Raw genomic sequence first — 19,777 nt, 5'->3', positions numbered from 1 at the left:
AATTTTTATGCAGTTGGGATTTTTTTTGATAGTAGTGAACAACTCTTGTGGCAAGTTAGAGGAACTGTTCATTTCAACTCTAGCAACATGTAACTATGCAATGATACTTCAAGGGAACTGAGTACCAAAGAGATCTTTCCTTTTAGTGAAATGGCCACTACACTTTCAGGATTTAGATTTTACTGTTTTTTTAGGTGTGGGGTGTGAGGGTGTGGGGGATTAAAAAGTGTTTCTATTTAAAACTGCTCATCATTCAATGCAGGATTTGTTGGCTGATTGTTTAGTTGTATGTAAAAAATATGTGAGTATTAGGAGGATGGTAATGGTCGATGACATACGAATGCAATTATTATTATAATTACTTTGGTTAGTCTTGCTTCCTTGTATTTGAGGAGAAGGGCTGCCCTAGTATAGGAGTCAGAGGTTCTTTTTATTAAATATTTTTTTTCCTTTGTGGAAGTGATTGAAGAAGCAGTGTCTTCTGCTCCTGACCAGCATTTCTGTAGCTCACCTTGTGTTCCCATCTACATAGAGTAACTCTAGATGAAATCTAATAACCTCCCAGGCTATACTTACTCTTCAGTACTGGAAGCTGTAACTCTCGTAAGTTGTAGATCTGCATTCGTGATCTAACTACAGAAGAAGCCAATGCCTTAGAATCAGGGCCGCCGAGAGGGGGGGGGAGCGGGTACTAATTACCCGGGCCCGGCATGTCAGGGGGCCCGGCCCGGGCCCTTGCGCTGCTGATTTTTTTAAAAATATATATATTATTTCAAAACGTTTTTTTTTTTCCTTTTCTTTTCTTTTTTTTTTTTTTTCTTTTGCGGCGGGGGGGGGGGGGATGCTCGGTCGTTGGTGGGGGGAGCAGGCTAGTTTAAAAAAAGAAAAAACATACTCACCTGATCGCGGAGCCGGCATCCCTCCTCTCTGCTGCTCTGTGCTCCATTCAGACTGTCTGAATGCCGGGTGTGACATCATCATGTCATGCCCAGCATTCAGTCAGTCTGGAGCAATGGAGCAGAAAAGACCAAGAAAGGAGAAAAGGTAAGTGAAGGGATGAAAAAGAGGTGGGCACAGAGGGGTTAAAAAACGGGGGGGGGGGGGGGCAGCATGACAGAGGGGTTAAAAAATGAGGGGGGGGGCACAAAGGGGTTAAAAAACGGAAAGGCAGCATGTCAGAGGGGTTAAAAATGGGGAAGCAGCATGACAAAGGGGTTAAAAATGAGGGGGAGCACAGAGGGGTTAAAAAACGGAAAAGCAGCATGTCAGAGGAGTTAAAAAATGAGGGGGGCATAGAGGGGTTAAAAAACGGGGAAGCAGCATGTCAGAGGGGTTAGAAATGGGGAAGCAGCATGACAAAGGGGTTAAAAAATAAGGGGGAGCACAGAGGGGTTAAAAAACGGAAAAGCAGCATGTCAGAGGGGTTAAAAAATGAGGGGGAGCACAAAGGGGTTAAAAAATGGGAAAGCAGCATGTCAGAGGGGTTAAAAACAGGGGGGGGCAGTATGACAGAGGGGTTAAAAAATGAGGGGGGCACAGAGGGGTTAAAGACGGGGAGGCAGCATGACATAGGGGTTAAAAAATGAGGGGAGCCACAGAGGGGTTAAAAAACGGGGCAGCATGGCACAGTGGGGTTAACAAACAGGGGTCAGCATGGCACAGTGGGGTTAAAAAATGGTGGACAGCATGGCACAGTGGGGTTAAAAAGGGGGGGAGGCATGGCACAGTGGGATTGAAAAAGGGGGGGAGCAGTATAGTGTGATGAAGGGGAGCCAGATGAAGGGGGCAAAAGCAGCATGGAGGGCGCAGTGTGATCATAAGGCATGGCGATGATGAAGGGGCACATTATTGTAATATTGGAGCTGGAGGAAGGCCTAATTATTAATCGTGGATGGTATTGATTTAACGCCAGGGTTGTTTGGAATTATCTAAATGTAGCTCTTTTTATCCCAATAGGGCCCCCAGCATTCCAGGATCCAGACAAGCCGCAACTAGAGAAACATGCAGCAACAGGTGGTGAAAGTGAGAAGAACAGGTAGGAGAGAGCAGGACAGTATGTGAAATGTTGTGATTCTAGTAGGGACAAAGTCAATTTTTGGTGAGTGTTGTGCCCAATGTAAGGTGGAGGCCAAGACTGAACTCTTTGTGTACACACTGCATTTTTTCTATACTACATTTTGGTGCTAGATGTCCTGAAAGTCAGGAGTGCTTGGACATATGTGACGCTCGGGTGAATTGAGAGCCTAGTGATTTTGATGTGTTAGCCACGCCCCAGCGGTGCATTTGCCACACCCCCAAATACATGACCAAACCTCTGAAAATTTTTGCACCGCCGCAAGGCAGCGAATTTTTTTTACCATACTCAACTATGAGGGGGGCCCCATGAATTTATTTTACCGGGGCCCTGAATTCCTCTTTGCAGCCCTGCTTAGAATCAATAAGTGTTAATTTTACACAGTATTATATCATCTACAAATAATAATACTTTCTCTTCTAGGTTGTCTATAATATCAGTATTAAAAATATTGAAAAGGACTGGGCCAAATATCAATTTGAATATGTTCCATTTATAACATCTCTGCTCTCAGAAGTATCTATCCATGTACTCATGGATATCCATGTAGATGACCCTTGTCATAGTTCCTTTTTGACCAGACCATAGTGAGGTTGTAATAATATTGAAAACCACACCCATGGTTTCTGGTGGGGAGCAAATGAAGTCTATTAGCACCCAGCCTAGTACCGCTGGCCCTACTGTACACATCCCATGGTGCATTTTTCAGTGTAACTCTAATAACCCCATCATAGTATGTTACCTGCCCTCTGGGAACTGATTGGGATATGTGATTTACAAGCTTCCAGCCCATAGTTTATGCAGACACTGAAAAATGGATCTCTGGGTGAGGATGAAAGTAGGTAACAACAAAGAATACGGCTGGTGCAACTGAACAGACTAAGTGGAAAGAAACCAGGATGTTAGCTAACAGCTTGCAATAGCCCCAGGGAACAGGAACAGTAACAGGAGTAACAAATGAGAACAACAATATCAGGAACAGCAGCATCAATGACCAGCAAAGAGGGGCTGAGGGAGGCAGGCATAAATAAGGATATAACAGGTGTATAAACAGATAATATTAATAAAACACCACCAGTTAACATTAATACACCTCCCCAGATAATAGTAGTGCACCCTGTACCTCCATGTCTTGCTTTAAAGAAACTGCTCAGGTATCTGCACCACCCAGTGTGCAGAGCAGAGGAGATGGGTGGAGATCAAAGAAAAGGAGAAGGAAGTGGAGTGGAGAGGAGGAGAAGGAAGGAGAGCGGAGGTGAGTGGAAGGAACAAATCGTTGATCTGAGGTCCAGTTCAGGAAGCAGAGCAATAGAGGGCCAATTCACTCAAAGCCAAACCCGACCCTGATAGTCCCTGTCATATGGATCACATGCTAGTTGACATAAACTACATGCTGCTACCCTATGGGAAACATTTAGGAAATCTAGATAAAGGTTTCATTAGGCCCTTTAAATAATCACTTGGAGAGGAACAATTGTTTGTGTGAAAGAAAGATGGTGAACTGCACCCTTGAATAGATTATAGGGGCTTAAATAAAATCCTGTCAAAAATAAATATTCTCTTCCACTAATTTTGTAAATGTTCGATAAACTGACAGGAGCACTCCTCTTTCCAAAAATATATATGAGAGGAGCCTGTAACTTGGTATATATTCAAGATGGTAATGAATGGAAAATGGCATTTAATACCCACTTTGGTAAGTATGATTATTATTATTACCATTTATTTATATAGCGCCACTAATTCTGCAGCGCTGTACAGAGAACTCACTTACATCAGTCCCTGCAACATTGGGGCTTACAGTCTAAATTCCCTAACACACACAGACAAACTAGGGTCAATTTGTTAGCAGTCAATTAACCTACCAGTATGTTTGTGGAGTGTGGGAGGAAACCGGAGCACCCAGAGGAAACCCACGCAAACACAGGGAGAACATACAAACTCCTTACAGATAAGGCCATGTCGGGAATTGAACTCATGACACCAGTGCTGTAAGGCAGGAGTACTAACCACTTAGCCACCGTGCTGCCTATGTGAGTCATACCATTTAGATTGAGTGAAACACCAGTAGTGTTTCTATACCTGGTTAAACACATCCTAGGGTATATTTTTGTTATTGTCTACTTAGACAATATATTGATTTATTCTTCCTCCTTGGAACAGCATCAAGAACATATATGTCTAGTACTTCAGTACTTCAATTAAGAGAGATTCATAATTTTTAAACTAAAGAAGTGCGAATTTGACATTTCTCAAGTGTCCTTCATGGGGTATATAACCTCTGCATTACATAATCCATTGTTTTTAATGGAATTAACTAAAGTTTAAACCATACAAAACTGGTTTATGCCTACTTATTTAAAGACTCATAATAAAAGATTTAAAAGGCTGAAGTTCACTTACAACAACACACCTCACACATCATCTGGAGTTTCTCCATTTTTTTGTACTTACTGTCAACATCCCAAAAATTGCTCTTTTTCTGGTATCCAGGATTCTGACACCAAGGGTATTAAAGGAAGCTGTTGGTACTATCATGTTTCCACTGTATTATGTATTCTGTTTCATCTTGGTTGCTTTCTTGACATCAGCAGATCAGTTACTGTTGAAGTTTTGCCATCTCCCTAGTCATACTGGGAGTCTCTCTGAGGTAGGTCCTCATCTGTCCAGCTTCCAGCTCCATAGTGCCAGTGTTAGCATTTATACGCTAGCTTCCTTGTCTTGTACCTTCCACTTCATATGGTTCCTGACTCCTGATCTCAGCCTCTGCATTACGGTGACCTCTAGATCCTAATGCCTTGCTCAGCATTACGGTGATCTCTGGCTCCTTATCTCCGACTCTGCATCTCCGTTGGTACTGGCTCCTGGCTTCTGATTGCAATGATATCTGGCACATACTGCTCGGCTTAGTTTACGAACACCTCTTCAATCTGTAGCACGCTACTCACAGGTTTCTCTATTACAGTTACATACTAGAGTACTTAGTCTCATTTGCACTTTTCTTCCATCCACTTTGAGGGACTCTGGGCCTGTCCAGCTTAAAGTATCTCAAGTGTCCTTCATGATGTATATAATCTCTGCACAACATTTTTCAATGGATTCAACTAGGATTCAAGCAATAGAAGACTTTAATATGCCTACTAATTGTCAGGCCCTTGAAAGATTTCTTGGCTTTGCCGATTGTTATTGGAGATTTATCCCTTCCTTCTCTCTCATAGTTGCTTGTCTTATGCCATGACAAGAAAGGGGGCATATCAAGTAGTGTTATCATCTGCCTGCATGCATACTTGCTGCATCATTTATACCAGAGACTGTTTGCTATTGTGAATTAGTGTCAGAGATACATCTGCATTACCAGTGACTGTCTACTGCCAGATCTTCTGCAACACCATGTATCTCCATATTACCCTGTCATTATTGACAGTACAGTACTGTGAATCTGTCGTTCTTCCTTTTCTGCTTTTGTGATAACCATCTTTTATCACAAAACACTCTTAGTCTTCCTGCCATTGTATTCCTAACAGAGTCGCTGCACATCTTAGGATTGTTTGGAAGAAGGTAGTTCAATTGAACTACCGTTCAATTGGGAAAAAAATTTGATAGATGTCGGAGGGCTTATTAATGTCAGAGTTTCAGATAAAGTATAGCGGTCTACCCGAAATACAGAATCAGACTTAAGCAACCATGTCAAATTTGGGCCAAGGTATATTGGGCCTTTTAAATGTGTAAAGAAGATAAATTCTGTTTGTTACCAGCTGAATTTGCCTCAACATTTAAAGATTCCTAGGATCTTTCATTTTTCATTGTTCAAGCCAATTGTATCATTAGAGTTTTTAGGTCCATAACATCACCCAAATCACCCCCTGTCATAGTAGATGGTAGCTCAGAATTTCTGGTAGAGAAAATTTTGGACTCTAAAAGGATGAAGGTTAGATTCATTATCTGGTCCACTTTAAGGGATACAAGCCTGAAGAAAGATCATGACGAAAAACTTCCAGACAAGTTTAAGAAAGCATTTCATAGAAAGTATCTGCAGTATTGGGGTCCCTTAACCTTTCCTCTAAGGGAAGTTATGAATAGAGGTGAATACCGCTACGCTCATGACAATAGTGGAACAACGATTGCCAGAACCTTTCAGTCAGGCACCACCTATATTCCGACATGCAGTACTAATTGGTAAGCAATTCTGCTGGACTCTTAACAACAAGCCAGAGTTATTCACAGGTGTTGTTCATTCATATATTTGGAAACACATTCCTTAGTTGGGTAATGTGATCAGGGGACTTGTCTTCCAGACCTCACCTCATTGGCTCTCTATGCTATATTAGGCTTCCTCTCCATTACATCTGTGCTTGGTGGTAGTTTGTTCTGACTATGTGTGCTGAACCTCTGCTTAGAGTGTGCCTCTATGATGTGATCCAAAATGTTTACTGAACCTTGTTATTCTCTAATGCTCCTGACATCAGATTGTTATTGAGCGTGTGGAAGTCAAATAATTGCATGAAGTAAACCAAATTGATTAATATTGTTTTACCGTGCGATTGCGATTAATACGCCACGTGTTATGATGCAATCACAAGGATTCATAATACACATATTTACATTTGCACTTACATTTGTAAATAATACAGATTTTTTAAGGTTCCAATACACATTTATTTATTAGTAAAATGTATTAGATTGTTTATTTATGCATAGATAATACCATAGTAAAGGTATTTATGTTTCAGGTCTTGTAAAATGTAAAGAGTTTGGTCTCATATTAAAGCTTATTTAACCAGCATTAACCCGGTTTGGACAGAGTAGTGATCGCATCTAGCTGTCATTCACCGGACTGTTAGTGCCTCTAGTTTGGGACATGGGTCTCTCTCGCTCCTGCCGGCGCCTCTCCTGAGCCGCGGCCGTCCGCCATCTTGACTAAGATTGCGCATGTGCAGAAACCCTGAACTGTAAAACCTTGCCTCTAGTCTCATTGGTTAATTAATCACCTCTCAGTACTTAAGGCACCTGTTGCCCTATTACCTTTGCCTGTTCTTGGTTCTCATTCCCTTGAGACTCTGAAGTGTTTCCTGTTTCTGCTCGTGTTATCCGTTTGCTGTGGACAAGTCTCCTCTTCACATAAGTAGTAGAACTTACCCGCTGCAGACTACTCTCGCTACCTCCGTTACATGCCTGCACCTGGACAAGTCTCCTCTTTACATCAGTAGTAGAACTTACCCGCTGCAGACTACTCTCGCTACTCCGTTACATGCCTGCACCTGGACAGGTCTCCTCTTCACATCAGTAGTAGAACTCACCTACTGCAGACTACTCTCGCTACCTCCGTTACATGCCTGCCCCTGGACAAGCCTCCTCTTCACATCAGTAGTAGAACTTACCCGCTGCAGACTACTCTCACTACTCCGTTATATGCCTGCACCTGCACAAGTCTCCTCTATACTTCAGTGGTAAAACTTGCCAATTGCAGACCACTCACACTACTCTGTTACATGCCTGCACCTGGACAAGTCCTCTCTTCACATCAGTGGTACAACTTGCCAATTGCAGACCACTCACGTTATCCGGTTACATGCCTGCGCTAGGACAAGGCTTCTCTACACATCAGTGGTAAAACTTTCCAATCGCAGACCACTCACGCTACCCCGTTATATGCCTGCACCTGGACAAGTCTTCTCTTCTCATCAGGGGTGTAAACTGCCAATTGCGGACCACTCATGCTATTCCGTTACATACCTGCGCTGGACAAGTCTTCTCTACACATCTGTTGTGAAACCTGCCAGCTGTAGACCACTCATGTCTCCTTGTGATATAGCTATTACTCAGTATGGTACCTATGAGCTGGACTAAAGTCTATAAGTGCCTCTGTATTATAGCTGCAAGTCGCTGACTCTTCTACTGCATTGTCGATTGGTCTTTGCCTAACGTTATCCAATTATCAAGTACTGGCCTGCTATATGCTACCTGCGTGCTAAGGCACTTGGACTCTTTCCTCATTGTATCCTGCTTACTAATCTGCTGTACCATCACAGTTCCACGGGGCCAAGACTCAGCATTTATACTATTGACATTCCTTTCCTCTATTCTATTGTATGGTTCCACTGATTCACCACACTACCCAGAGGTCCGCACCTCTGGTAAGTGTAGCTACACCTGGTGAATTTTTGATGAACCTGGTCGTGTTATTTCTGCTGCCTCTAGTATTCTTCGATTACGCCAAGGATCCCGTTCAGTAGCACAGTACGTAATTCAATTTCGCACACTTGCCTCTGAACTCCAATGGAATAGTGAGGCATTGATAGCTGCCTTCTGGCAAGGTCTTGCTGACAAGATTAAAGACGTGCTGGCCTCCCAAGAGTTGCCATCTTCCTTGGATGCTTTGGTATCTTTGTGCAACAGAGTGGACATGAGATTCCGAGAAAGAAATTCCGAAAAGGAGTCTTCACCTAAAGTATCGGGTCGCCTGGCTTCTCGATTTCATCATCCCTCACCAGTGGAACCCATGGAGGTAGGACGTTCTACATTGACTTCAGAAGAGATCGAACGACGGTTGAAGAATAAGCTCTGTATTTATTGTGCTGATCCTAATCACTTGCTGAACTCATGTCCTAGAAAGTCGGGAAACGCGAGGCCCTAACCTGTTCTGGAGAGGTAAGGTTGGGGTCCCTGGAATCCTCTCCACACCTTATGAATTCTAAAGTTTGCTCGTTTGCTGTTACTGTTTCCACTTCTACTAAGTCTTTTACATCGCAAGCACTTCTGGACTCTGGAGCTGCTGGGAGTTTTATTTCAAGTTCCTTAGTGTGTCAGTGGTCTTTACCTGTGACTCCTTTAAAATCAGCTATTGCTGATTACGGCGATAGATGGTTCACGAATTATCAATGGAACTATTACTCAACGTACCATTCCTTTAACCCTTCAAATCGGGGCTTTACATCAAGAGCAAATTTCTTTTTTAGTTCTCCCGGTTATCACTAGTCCTATTGTACTTGGCTTTCCGTGGCTTCAATTCCATTCTCCACAGATTGACTGGAATGTTCCGCAAGTCATTTCCTGGGGTTTGGATTGTCATCATAGATGTTTGACTCAAGTGGTTCCAGTGAAAATAAATAAATCCTCTATAACACCTTGTCCACCTGGTCTTCCTCCTCAGTATACTTCCTTTGCTGATGTATTTGATAATCCCAGTCAGAACGTCTTCCGCCTCATCGGGCTTGGGATTGTCCAATAGATTTACAACCTGGCAAAAATCCTCCTAGAGGTCGTGTTTACCCCCTTGCGTTACCAGAGACCCAGGCGATGTCTGACTATGTCAAGGAAAATCTCCATCGTGGGTTTATTCGACCGTCCATTTCTCCCACTGGAGCGGGTTTCTTTTTTGTTAAGAAGAAGGACGGGTCTTTGAGACCTTGTATAGATTATCGAGGTCTTAATGCCATAACCATCAAAAATCGTTATCCCATTCCATTAATTACTGAAGTTTTTGATCGCATTAAGGGAGTTCGGATATTCACTAAACTGGATCTTCGTGGTGCTTATAACTTAATTCGGATCAAGGCCGGAGACGAATGGAAGACAGCTTTTAACACCAGGGATGGACACTATGAATATCTTGTCATGCCCTTTGGCTTGAGTAACGCCCCAGCTGTCTTCCAGGGGTTTGTGAATGAGATTTTCCGGGACTTGTTGTATATTTGTGTCATTGTCTATCTAGATGACATATTGATATTTTCTCAAGATCTTTCATCCCATCGATTACATGTGGCAGAGGTCCTTTCTAGACTCCGGAAAAATGTGCTATTCTGTAAACTGGAGAAATGCTCCTTTGAATTATCTCAGATTCCCTTCTTGGGATATATTGTGTCTGGAGTAGGTCTGGAGATGGATCCGGAGAAAGTGAATGCAGTGTTACATTGGCCCCAGCCAACTACTCTCAGAGCTATTTAACGCTTTGTAGGATTTGCTAACTATTATCAACGTTTTATTCAAGGTTTCTCCTCCATTGTCTCTTCTATTGCGGCCCTTACCCGTAAGGGTGCTAATACCAAGCAATGGTCTCCTGAGGCTCTTCAAGCATTTCAGTTCCTCAAGAGGGCGTTTTCAACTGCTCCTATTCTTCGACAACCTGATGTGATCCTTCCTTTTTTCCTTGAGGTAGATGCCTCTAATGTTGGACTAGGAGCCATTCTATCTCAGAAATCTGAACAAAAGAAATTCCATCCTTGTGCTTTCTACTCACGAAGTTTATTACCTGCTGAGAAGAATTATACTATCGGAGATAAGGAGCTATTAGCCATAAAGGTGGCTTTGGAGGAGTGGAGATACCTACTAGAGGGTGCTCGTCACCCCGTGACTATTTTTACTGACCATAAAAATCTTCTCTATCTATAGTCAGCTCAATGTATGAACCCCCGACAAGCAAGATGATCACTTTTTTTCTCTTGCTTTGACTTAATTATAACTTTCAAACCGGCTTCTAAGAATAAAAAAGCGGATGCATTGTCTCGGGCGGTGGCCCCTTCCTCTGACATTGAAGATTGTTTTGATCGTCCCATACTGGATCCTAAATGTGTCAGTTTAGCTGCTTCTTCCACCAATGTTCTACCATTTGGGAAAACCTTTGTAACACCACTTCTTCGTAAAAAGATTTTGTCATGGTATCATTCCTCTCGTTTTGCTGGGCATTCTGGAGAACGAAAAACATTAGAGATTCTCTCTCGAAGTTACTGGTGGCCCTCTATTAGGAAAGATGTCAAGGAGTTTGTGGCTGCTTGTGATGTTTGTTCCCAATTTAAAGTTTCCCATAGAACACCGGCGGGCCTACTTCAACCACTACCCATTCCTTCCAAACCATGGACCCATATAAGTATGGATTTTGTTACTGATCTTCCTCTCAGCAAGAAATGCAATACCATTTGGGTAGTGGTATATAGGTTCTCTAAGATGGCTCATTTCGTCCCTTTGATAGCATTACCTTCTTCTTCTACGTTGGCTGATCATTTCATCAAGGAAATATTTCGAATTCATGGATGTCCATCTAAAATCGTTTCAGACAGAGGAGTGCAGTTTGTCTCCAGATTTTGGCGAGCCCTTTGCAAAACCTTGGGTATCCAATTGTCACTATCATCGTCATACCATCCTCAATCAAATGGACAGACCGAGAGAGTCAATCAAGATCTAGAGCGTTTCATAAGAATTTTTTCTTCAGCCAACCAGGACAATTGGGTAGACTTGCTTCCATGGGCCGAATTCGCCCATAATAATATGTATCATGAGTCATCTTCTAAAACACTATTTTTTGTTGTATACGGTCACCATCCATCTCTCCCAGAATTTCCTGCCCTCCCTCCCACCCAAGTTCCTGCTGTGGAGGGTTTATGTCAAAAGTTTAAATCCATTTGGGCTCAGGTTAAATTGTCTTTGAAAAAGGCATCTTCAAGATATAAATTTTTTGCTGATAAAAAGAGGCGAGCAATTCCAGCACTTAAAATTGGAGATTGTGTATGGCTTTCTACCAAGAATATTCGCCTGAAGGTTCCTGCCATGAAGTTTGCTCCACGTTTTATTAGTCCTTATAAAATAATTCAAGTGATAAATCCTGTTTGTTTCAAGTTGTCTTTATCCAATTCCTTCCACGTTTCATTACTCAAACCTCTCATCGTCAACCGATTTTCTGTTCCTTCTTCGGTATCTCGCCCAGTTCAAGCTCAACAAGAGGAGGAGTTTGAAATTACTCATATACTTGATGCTAAAATCTCTAGGGGAGTCCTTCGCTTCTTAGTGCATTGGAAAGGTTTTGGTCCAGAGGAGCGCTCTTGGATCCGTACAGATGATCTTAATGCTCCAGCTCTTCTGAAAAAGTTTTATTCCAAATATTCGGGCAAACCTGGTTCTAAGTGTTCTGTGCCCACATTTAAAAGGGGGGGGGGGGGGTACTGTCACTCACCGGACTGTTAGTGCCTCTAGTTTGGGACATGGGTCTCTCTAGCTCCTGCCGGCGCCTCTCCTGAGCCGCGGCCGTCCGCCATCTTGACTAAGATTGCACATGTGCAGAAACCCTGAACTGTAAAACCTTGCCTCTAGTCTCATTGGTTAATTAATCACCTCTCGGTACTTAAGGCACCTGTTGCCCTATTACCTTTGCCTGTTCTTGGTTCTCATTCCCTTGAGACTCTGAGGTGTTTCCTGTTTCTGCTCGTGTTATCCATTTGCTGTGGACAAGTCTCTTCTTCACATCAGTAGTAGAACTTACCCGCTGCAGACTACTCTCGCTACCTCCGTTACATGCCTGCACCTGGACAAGTCTCCTCTTTACATCAGTAGTAGAACTCACCTGCTGCAGACTACTCTCGCTACCTCCGTTACATGCCTGCACCTGGACAAGTCTCCTCTTCACATCAGTAGTAGAACTTACCCGCTGCAGACTACTCTCACTACTCCGTTATATGCCTGCACCGGCACAAGTCTCCTCTATGCTTCAGTGGTAAAACTTGCCAATTGCAGACCACTCACGCTACTCCGTTACATGCCTGCAACTGGACAAGTCTCCTCTATACATCAGTGGTAAAACTTTCCAATCGCAGACCACTCAGGCTACCCCGTTATATGCCTGCACCTGGACAAGTCTTCTCTTCTCTTCAGTGGTGTAAACTGCCAATTGCGGACCTCTCAGGCTATTCCGTTACATACCTGCGCTGGACAAGTCTTCTCTACACATCTGTGGTGAAACCTACCAGCTGTAGACCACTCATGTCTCCTTGTGATATAGCTACTACTCAGTATGGTACCTATGAGCCGGACTAAAGTCTATAAGTCCCTCTGTATTATAGCTGCAAGTCGCTGACTCTTCTACTCCATTGTCGATTGGTCTTTGCCTAACGTTATCCAGTTATCAAGTACTGGCCTGCTATATGCTACCTGCGTGCTAAGGCACTTGGACTCTTTCCTCATTTTATCCTGCTTACTAATCTGCTGTACCATCACAGTTCCACGGTGCCAAGACTCAGCATTTATGCTATTGACATTCCTTTCCTCTATTCTATTGTATGGTTCCACTGATTCACCACACTACCCAGAGGTCCGCACCTCTGGTAAGTGTAGCTACACCTGGTGAATTCTGAGTAAAACTCCTAGTGCCCGTGACACTAGCGGTCGCAAGATATAAGCAATATGAGATTAATACTCAATAGCATTTTGTGTTTGGGTCAGTTTGAACTGGTTATTCAGAGGGAAAACACATAGACAACAGTTGAGGGAAGTTGCCCCTCACCCTTTGAAAGGATCAAATGAACTGACCTACGACCAGCAGGCCACTGGAATATCATTAACCCTGGACCAATGAAGGCCTCACTAAGTGTTATATGTATACATAGTGACACATCAGTTTTTTTTCTATACTGAAACTGCATACAGGTATTCCTCACTTAACGACCGACCTATTTAGCGACCATTCGGACTTACGACCCGTTGTTACGTCCGGCTCCGCCGCTCAGCAATAGGGGAAATTAATGACCTGTGCCCTTGCGACGGGAAGTAACCACGCCCTTAGTACCCGCATAGTTTCTTTCTGAGCTGAAGAAGACAAGACGCACCTGATACCCTTGCAGTCTCCATTGTGCGGTAAGTTAGCTCTACAGTACTTGAAAGCACTTGGTTCTGAAGTAATACTGCAAGAACATTAACTAAACATAATATCTTTTTACTAAAGGGAGGAATATAAAACTGCATATGCTGATTTTTTATTGCCATGCATATGTATACAGTACTGTACAGTATTTTCATCATTCAACTAAGCTGCTGAAACTATTTTAAAATGAAAATAATTTTTATTCTTTTAGTAACCAGATACATAGGACACTATTTATACGAGTGCCCCACATCCCCATTATGTAGTGCCTCTTTTGGGGTCCCCCAAACAAGACTGCAATAATTTGCCATACATGTCCTCGCTATTAAAGCATGTATATGTGCATGTGTAAGTTAGCTCTCATTCACACTCAATTAGTACATACAACATACAGCTGTACATACAGTATTTGGTTTCTAAATTTGAACCCTTGTGTGCACCCATAGATAAAAAATGTCCAAAAAAAGAAAGGCTATTGACCTTGAGATGAAAATGAAGATTATTAAAGACTATGAAGCTGGTAAAAAAGTGAAAGTGATAGCAGAAGATTTGGAGCTGGCACATTCGACCATTTCAACAATTCTGAAGGACAAAGATAGAGTGAAAGAGGCAGTGAAAGCCGCAATGGGATTTAAAGCCATCATAACAAGGCAGCGGAAAGGCCTCATTCATGAAATGGAGAAGTTACTAGCAATCTGGTTTGACGACCAGCTACAAAAAAGAATGCCGATGAGCCTTTTCATAATTCAAGCTAAGGCACGCAGTATCTTTGATACTTTGAAGGAGCGTGAAGGAGAGGAGAAATCAACAGAAACATTTATGGCAAGCCATGGATGGTTTCAACGGTTTTGTCGAAGATTCAATTTGCATAATCGGAGTACCTGTGGTAAAGGCAGCAAGCGCTGACTTTGAAGCAGCTAAAAAATTTGTTCACGAATTTGATGAAATCATTGAGAAAGGTGGCTACTGTATGGAACAGATATTTAATGTGGATGAGATCGGACTTTTTTGGAAAAAAATGCCGGAAAGGTCTTACATTCACAAGGAAGCAAAGACAATGCCCAGTTTCAAGGCTTTTAAAGATAGGATCACCCTGTTGTTGGGAGGAAATATCGCCGGGTTCAAGTTAAAGCCTTTCCTCATCTATCGCTCAGAGAACCCACGTGCATTTAAGCAGATTAATAAGCACACATTGCCCGTTTACTACCATTCAAATAAGAAGGCATGGATGACACAAGCTTTGTTTGAGGATTGATTCCTCAACTGCTTCATACCCCAAGTCAAGCAATATTGTCAGGGGAAGGGAGTTGTCTTTAAAATTATGCTCCTCCTTGATAATGCCCCAGGCCATCCACAACATCTTGATGATCTACACCCGGATGTAAAGGTGGTGTATCTGCCTAAAAACACAACTGCCATTCTTCAGCCAATGGATCAGGGGGCTATAGCCATGTTCAAAGCGCACTATTTGCGCACAACTTTTTCCAAAGCTGTAGCAGAAACTGAAAGTAATGAGGTAACCCTTCGAGATTTTTGGAAGTCGTACAATATTTATCACTGCATACAGAATGTTGATTCATCTTGGAAGGAAGTGTCAGAAAAATGTATGCAAGGCATATGGAAAAAATGCCTAAAAAGATTTGCAAATAATTTTGAAGTATTTGATGTAGACACACAGGTCGATGTCATAAATCAAACATCTGTGCAACTAGCTAGCAATCTTAATTTAGAGGTTGAAGTAGAAGATATTGAAGAACTAGTGGAATATGTTGAGGGAGAGCTGAGCAACGAAGACTTAATGGAGTTGGAAGCTCAGCAACACTTGGAAAATGATGACGAAGAGGAAAAAATGGAAGAAGTACAAAAGAAGTTCACTTTAAAAAAGTTAGCTGGTGTGTTTTCAAAAGTGAATGCAGCTATGTTACAACTAGAGGCTATGGACCCAAATGTGGAACGGTTCATGAAAGTGGAGCGGAAAATAAATAATGTTTTACTATGCTATCGTGAAATTTATGAAGAAAAGAAAAAAATTACTAAACAAACCACACTAAAAGAATACTTCCCGAAACCTACACCTAGGACCTCCACCCATACATCTACAGGTCCTTAGATATCCTTGCTGTGATCTCCCTGGGCCCTCTTTGTTATACAGTACTGTACTGTAATTGTTGCTGTTTGTGCAGCTTTACTGTACCAATGTTTCTTTTATGTTATGCAGTTACGCAAAGTAAAGCAAACTTCAAAATACAATTTTCTTTTGTCCATTTCTTTATTCAGAATCAATATAAATGATTACAATACATTTAGGTGTATATTACAGTACTGTACTCACTTAGCGACCAATTCGCTTAACGACCTAGTCGTTGGAACGGAACTAGGTCGTTAAGTGAGGAATACCTGTATAAGCAAGCTGCTCCCCCAGCTAGATTTTTCTGATCCTGTCTACATGTGACCATGACTGTATCCCCTGGGCCTGGGTGAAGCACTATAAGGAAAATGTAATGTATTCAGTGTGTATGTATATATATATATATATATATATATATATATATATATATATATATATTCCTGCTTTATTGTAACATATTTTATGCGTAATAATGGCTTGCTGTAAATCCTGCTATATTTTGCAATTAAATATCTTTGTGCTTTGGAACCACAACAATCGCATTGGACAATGTTTTATTGGTAAGAGATAAAATTACTTTAATAAGCGGCTGCCTGTCGCTGACTTTGGGAACTATATTGGACTTTGCTCTAACATACTACTCAGGTATCCTTTTGGTTACTGCCTCCAATCGTGTCCTATCCATCTATAACCTCACAATACCCAAAAATAATAAACCTCAACTACTTCTAGTCACGTCCTTTGGGCAACCAAGTATTCACAAGTATATCGTGCTTAACAATAAAGGGGGCTGCTATAGGTGAAGACCTCGTGAAGAGTTTCTAAGGGTCTCATCATCTCAAAGTTTATTGCTCTAACAGTAGGTTGGTGAGACTTTAGCTGAATTGTGCATCACCTTCATGGTATGAAGGCTTACTCTGAGTAAGTGGACAATGTACCTGTTTAATATGTGGAAGGCAAGGACCATTGGCCTACAGTGTTAGTTTGGAAAAGCTACCTGCTGTAAGCTCCTTCTGTGTTAAATAAGGTTTTAAATAGCCACATTTCAAGCTTTTTTTTCTTTATTAAGAATAATTTCCTTTTAAACAACAATTTCATATAACGAATGACAAAATTGACAATCGAAAAATATACAGAAAATTAAGTATTTTTACACAATTTGATGTTATTTTAAAATTGTATTTTGAATAGTGTCTTACAAGTTTTCCCATCCCTTTCCTGTTATATTTTTGCTTTTTAAACTGGAACTATACACTCCCTGAAGTATTTTTCCTCATATATAAAATACTTTTCTAACATAAAATATATTTTACATGCCTAAAAATAGGCATACACAATTATGTAATTTACTTTTATGTATTTAGCTTTCAAATTGCGGCTACTTCTTACTCTATATTGGCTACAATATATGTACAATCATAGCTTTCAGGTATTATAACATTATATTTCATGTTACACTACAGTCTGATAAAATGTTAGTACTTATTTTTCAACTGGATGAGTAAATCATTTCAAGTTACAGATATATTTTTAACTTTAAATTGATAAAAAGCAGCTGTCATCTCCCCATTGTTAACAAATGCCCCTTAACTCAGAAAATAAGCACGCCTATAATGTATGGGACTCTCAGGACCCTTTTTACTCAAACTAAAAAACAGACGCAGTGCAATAATAGTAAGAGGTCTGTTTGTTTTCTGGCACGCCAAATGACTTTAGATTTGGGTTAATCTAATAGAAACTATCATCCATAAGTAGCTACACAAAAGATTCACTGCAATTAGTCACTGTGGAAACCTGGGTAAGGTATGTTGAATGCCTGCAGCCTTGTGTCTAATCTTCAATCCTAAAATGTTAAATACACTCAACGAATAAAATTTATATTGGTGAAAAGGTAAATATTTTGTAGCCTTTTACTGCTCCATAACTCCCAAAAGTAAAGTCACTTTTTGTGGGATAATTCCGATGTTCTTTGAGTAAAGTGATATCACCTAATAATTTTGGCATGATGGTGAATTAGTAGCATGGTAAAGAGATCAGGCATGGCTTGGGGAAATCCCTGCTATGGCCATTTGTGTACTGACTTGTTATTGAGGATTGCTATATTTTAGGGTAAAGTTGCAAGCTTCATCTTTTTGATTTGCAGATAAGAAAGGTAGCTGATTTATGAGGGCTTAATGTCTTAAAATAGTACTGCTTCCTCTGAGTAGTTTTTTTAGAGAGTTTTATTTTTGCAAGGTCAAGTGAGAAATAACTTTCAACTGACAGTGAAAATATACATGAACAAACTAAAGAGGTAAACAAACAGTATCTACAACCAGTGTAGGTATCGAAGAAACTAAAATAAAAATTCTTACGTCAGCATAGGGTTACAAATAAATATAGAGAGTAGAGATGGGCGGTCTCGGTTTCCCGAAAACCAAGCCCACCCGAATTTAGGGTATCCGAGCCGGCTCGCGAGCCAGCTCAGTACTGTCGCGCGCGTTCGGGCATGAAAACGAGGCAAAACTTCATCATTGCATTGTCGGATCTCGTGAGACTTTCATTCTATAAATAATCCCCAAAAACAAGATCCGGCGCCATTTCACAGAGAGATACTGAATGGGTAGCAGGGTTCTTAGCAGTCTCCAGTGCAGTTAGGCAGCGTTATTAATGCAAGTGAAAGAGAAATGTTGGCAGTGTTCTTCCAAGTCTTCAGTCACATTGTACTGTGCCAGAGTTCACCCAGAATAGGAGATTGAAAATGTAATAGGCTGGCAATGTTGTTTACAGAGAAACAGAAAGGTTATCAACAGTGTTCTTGTCACTCTTCAGTCTCTGTGTCATTGCCTACACAGAAACAAAAGGGAAAGGAGGGACATAATAGAAACTTTGAAATATATACTTATAAAGGGTTTTTCAACAAGGTACATGAGGGTAACATTCTTCAAAGGAAGAAAAGTACTAGAACACGATGATATGTACTGAGGGAAGTAGATTCAGAGGAAATTGGAGAAAAAACTAGCTAGCTTCCTTCTCTCAGCTACATCCCAGCACCTGCAATCTACAGTCACCATTCTCATCCTCATCAGTGTGTACATCATTGTTGCTCACACAATATTAATTATTCCATGCTGTAAGACTATATTACAGAAGTCTCTGTACTTTGATGTAATAGCCAGCAAAGGACTTTCTCATGGAATGTTTAGTACATAGTAAGCCAAAGCTGTCATGGTTTTGGGGCAATTCTTTTAGACCAGAGCAGATGCTGAAATGTTGTGCAGACTCAGGTATCACCACCATTGGGTCTCTTGGTAAAGCTAATTTTTTCCTAGCTGCAGTCACAAAAGAAACTGAAGGAGTATACCTTGTGGTGTCATGTACCACTTGAGCTGTCAACAGTCTGACCAGCAACTCATTGCATCTCTTGAGATATGTATCATTTGGAAATAAATATAACACATAACTCTTAAACCTAGGGTCAAGCACAGTCAACAAAATGTAGTGATCAGATTTAAAAATGTTGATAATTCTTAGATCCTGGCAAAGCGAATAAAGTACATGATCTACCAGTCTGATATTCACAATTTTTTTTCCAAAAGTCTAATTAAGGGAATCAGGGTAGCTGTGCTGAACTCACTTTACAGTAGACTTTTTATATTACTTTCAGGACCATAAACAACACTGAAATTATTCTCCACTGCGCTGGACTAAAATACATTCCCCCTTTTTTCCCATGGGGTGTAGAGTAAGCGTTGATGGCCTTTCACTGTTCCTCCATCCACTTAAACATACAACGGGTGAAATTCCACGTTGTTACCACCTCTTGCTTCAGATGGTGACAGGGCAAATTGTATTATTGTGGTAGCAGCTGCAATCTCCTACATGCTGTTGGAGAATGGCGATAAAGTCCAGAAATTTCTCCAGCCACAGACAGCATCTCCTGCACGTCTCTGTCATCATCCTCATCAGCAGC

This window comes from Mixophyes fleayi, chromosome 5, assembly GCF_038048845.1.
Source record: "Mixophyes fleayi isolate aMixFle1 chromosome 5, aMixFle1.hap1, whole genome shotgun sequence".
NCBI classification, from domain to species: Eukaryota; Metazoa; Chordata; class Amphibia; order Anura; family Limnodynastidae; genus Mixophyes; species Mixophyes fleayi.
The sequence above is the reverse complement of the archived record's forward strand: the minus strand, read 5'-3'. Positions refer to the sequence as shown.